This window comes from Schistocerca cancellata, chromosome 7, assembly GCF_023864275.1.
Source record: "Schistocerca cancellata isolate TAMUIC-IGC-003103 chromosome 7, iqSchCanc2.1, whole genome shotgun sequence".
NCBI lineage: Eukaryota > Metazoa > Arthropoda > Insecta > Orthoptera > Acrididae > Schistocerca > Schistocerca cancellata.
This window is the reverse complement of record NC_064632.1, coordinates 130,117,545-130,121,408: the sequence shown is the minus strand read 5'-3', so window position 1 is coordinate 130,121,408 and position 3,864 is coordinate 130,117,545. Positions and strand designations below refer to the sequence as shown.

At 42.8% G+C, this 3,864-nt stretch overlaps 1 non-coding gene across 1 annotated transcript; it reads left to right on the top strand.

Moving 5' to 3' along the window:
• The first annotated feature begins 1,665 nt into the window (after positions 1–1,665).
• Trnas-cga (transfer RNA serine (anticodon CGA)) lies at positions 1,666–1,740 on the top strand. The gene has a single exon. It is a non-coding gene; the product is annotated as a tRNA-Ser (tRNA).
• Positions 1,741–3,864: the final 2,124 nt, after the last annotated feature.

Sequence of the window (3,864 nt, the reverse complement as noted above, 5' to 3'; positions counted from 1 at the left end):
ATTCAAATGGGATTTTCTCGGCCACCCTCCATAGAGCCCCGACCTTTCTCCCTGTGATTACGCCATTTTTGGTCCCCTTAAAAACGCTGTGAGCGGAAACGATTCACCTCGGACGACGACGTACAGTTGTACATGAGGAAGTGTTTAACATTGCAGCCCGGGAATTTTATGAGACAGCCATTCACCGCCTTGTGTCACAGTAGGACGTCTCAACAGTCAGGGTCAGTACTACTACATAATTGTGCCTCTGGTTCGTTTCTTTTTTACGCCCCTTGTATAACACATACAGAAAATGCGGAAAAACATCATACGTTGTCACAAAGCGGGAGTAACAGTGTGACAGACGTTCTTGAAAAGGATTCTGACGAAAAGTAACAGGACGACTGCGGCCAAAATCACTGCAGAACTGAATGTGTCAGCACCAAAGAATACGAAGGGAGTTCCATTAGCTGGGAATTGCAGTGCGAACTCGAACTCGAAAACCACACATCAGTGATGCAAATGTCCGTAACAGGAAAACGTGGTGCCAAAGCCATAAAACCTGGGCTGTGGAGCAATGAAACAAAGTCATTTGATCGTATGAGCCTTGTTTCATACCTTTGGTACCTTCTGGGAGAGTTCATGTCTAGCTTACATCCTCCCCAGCCTACGATGCAGACTGCTTGCAACGCACAGTGAAACACGGCTGAGGGTCCGATAAGGATTTGGGCATCCACATAGAGGTAGTCCATGGATTCTATGGTTTCTGTGCAGTACTGTTTTACTGTCAAGTTTAATGCGAGCATTTTGGCGGATCAGGTCGAGCCCATGGTACACTGTTTGTTTCGCAGTGGTGATGCAGTGTTCCCAGTTGACAGGGCCCCTGTTCACACGGCTCACATCCACCAGGACTGGTTTTGTGAGCACCAGGATGAATTTCGCTTCTTCCCTGGCCAGCACAGTCGCCAGATCTCAGTGTTGTTGAACCTTTGTGGTCTACTTTAGAGAGGTTAGTGCATGATCGCTATTCTCCTCCATTGTTGCTGCCTGAACTTGTCACAAATATGCTGCGCGAATGGTGTAAGATACCCTACGACACCATACGTGACCTGTATTTACCCATTCCGAGACGACTAGAAATGGTTTTGAATGCCAACGGTGTTTTACACAGTCTTAACCATGTTTGTCTGTTTCGCATAACAAAGATTTTATCGACAACGTGCGCTGACAACAAAGTCAAGTGACTATGGTAAAAAGTTAAGGCTGCAGACTTTGAATGCCATTACATCGTCACTACAAACATATCCGAAAATCCAGAATGAGATTTTCTCTCTACAGCGGAGTGTGCGCTGATATGAAACTTCCTGGCAGATTAAAACTGTGTGCCGGACCGAGACTCGAGCTCGGGACCTTTGCCTTTCGCGAGCAAAGGTCCCGAGTTCGAGTCTCGGTCCGGCACACAGTTTTAATCTGCCAGGAAGTTTCATATCAGCGCACACTCCGCTGTAGAGAGAAAATCTCATTCTGGAAACATCCCCTAGACTGTGGCTAAGCCATGTCTCCGCAGTATCCTTTCTTTCAGGCTTGCTTGTTCTGCAAGGCTCGCAGGAGACCTTCGGTAAAGTTTGGAAGGTAGGAGACGAGGTACTGCCAGAAGTAAAGCTGTGAGGGCGGGGCGCGAGTCGTGCTTGGGTAGCTCAGTTGGTAGAGCACTTGCCCGCGAAAGGCAAAGGTCCCGAGTTCGAGTCTCGGCCCGACACACAGTTTTAATCTGCCAGGAAGTTTCATATCCGAAACTACTGTTTGTTTTATACGTGCTTTTAATACTGATCTTAATAGTTTGTTGGAATAAATTTGGCTTAAAGCTTCGAAGAGATAAATAGTGCGGCATGTCGATTGTTTGTGACAAGTGTAACAGTACAAGTGGTGCTAATTTTTTGTTGTAGAAAAAGTTATTATAGGTATCGCTATTGCGTAGGTTTCATACTGCACTTCACTGTATTGCAAAATCTCTACTCTAAAAAATGATTTTGTGGCAGTGTCGAATAGTGCCTTCCTAGTGCGCCAAAGTTATAAATGTGTTGGAACACATGATGTTATATTACAGGTTTTTCTGTTTCTCATCGCAGCCAACTACATATGATGACGCCCAGTAATTGCCTGGTAATTTTAAGTATTAGGTAGAGCACGAAATTTTATTTTACTACTTAAGACCATGGTGACTGAATATTGGAACGCCCTACTGCAAGAACACCTTGTGGCCGAGCATGGGATGAAATCGCAGATCATGCATTGCTGTCCGTGGTGATAACGTACCCTGTTAAGAATCACGTCACACCTTTTGTAATGTCCAGGGGAGCGTTATGAATCACATAGACTTCAATATAGTTATTGTCTTTGAGTAAAAGACTCCTTTCGATTCGTCTCATTATGTTTTTATTTCAGTTATCTTCTGTACTATATTTTCTATATTTTCATTTCTGTATTTTCATTTCTATGCCCGGTCGATGTTTCATCGAGGTGTCTCATTTGGCAGTGACTTGTCGTATGAAAGTTACTTTTTTCTTTAAGTTTTGCAGTCCAGTGTAAAATTGTTCTTTTGAAAATAAAGTCTTTGTATTTCTATGCTTCAGTTAAAATTTACCCAAAGTTTCCACCTTGATGCATGTGGAATAGTCTTGTGATGTCGGATGAGTCTTTTTGAAACACCCTGTAATATCTGGTTACCCATCTTTTATTAAATAAGCTATGTGGTTAGATCGTTCTGAAAGATATCTATGACAAGATGTGGAGCTTCTGTACATCATTTCGACCCACTAAAGTTACAGTAAGAGCTAAGGGCGAAACAGAGGGACGAGTGTGGTAGATACGGACAGCCTGTGAATTCTGGTGCACATTACGATAACGTCTTCTGCAGCAGCTGCGTAACTTATCTTAAAGCTGCAGTGTGTGTTATTTGGTTTTTGTACGTTCAGTGCCTCCCATCTTTTTCCGTTTACCGCTATCTTATCTAACACAGTAAATTCACTACATCCTAGCCTTGTTTACTGTTGGATTTTGCGATCGTACTACTACAAAGACTAGATAAGAGTGAAGTTCTTCGTGGCCGGCCTTTCGTTCTCCATGGAATAACTGCCAGCAGAACCTGAGCTGTCGCCGCTACAGCAGTTTCCGAAGGCGTTCATCTTCTTCAATTCTGTTTTTTTTTTTTTGTGCCTTGTGTGTTGGAAGACTGCAGACATATTAACCACCCACAAATGCCTGAAGCCAACAATATTTTCCATTGATACTTCGTAGGCGATATTCACTGACGTGAATTAATCATACAGTAATGCGAGCAATGCAGTAATGCAAGTTTCAAAATCCATCTGTTTACCATGTCTGTGATTCATACGCCCAGTTGCGGCTAGGCAAGTTAAGTGACTACCGTTATGTCTACTCTATTGACTCCTCAGTGCGCTTGCACCCAAGTACCTCGCATCAGAGATCACTGACACTCATCATAAACGTAACCTTAAATCTAACTGATCTAGTATCCCAGCTGTGCTGTGAGATTGTGTGCGAACTTAGCTTACCACTTAGCACGCAAATGGACAAAACATCTGAACTGTCTTCTTAAGCCCGGGGTGTTAAACAGACATTCTGTATAAATGTGTCTCTGTAAGGCAGCTAATATCATGTGCAGATCGTAAAAAAATCATTGTAAATGCTGCTGTCACTTAACTAGAATGCATTAATTAATAAAAGTGGAAGTTTAGGGTCTATTCTAGAAAGACAGAACAGCTATTCCCTTTTTTATTCTACATATAATTTACCAACTGAGCTTTCAGGGGTCAAGTGATACACAACAATCATGTTCAATTACTTTCAACACTCAATAACAAA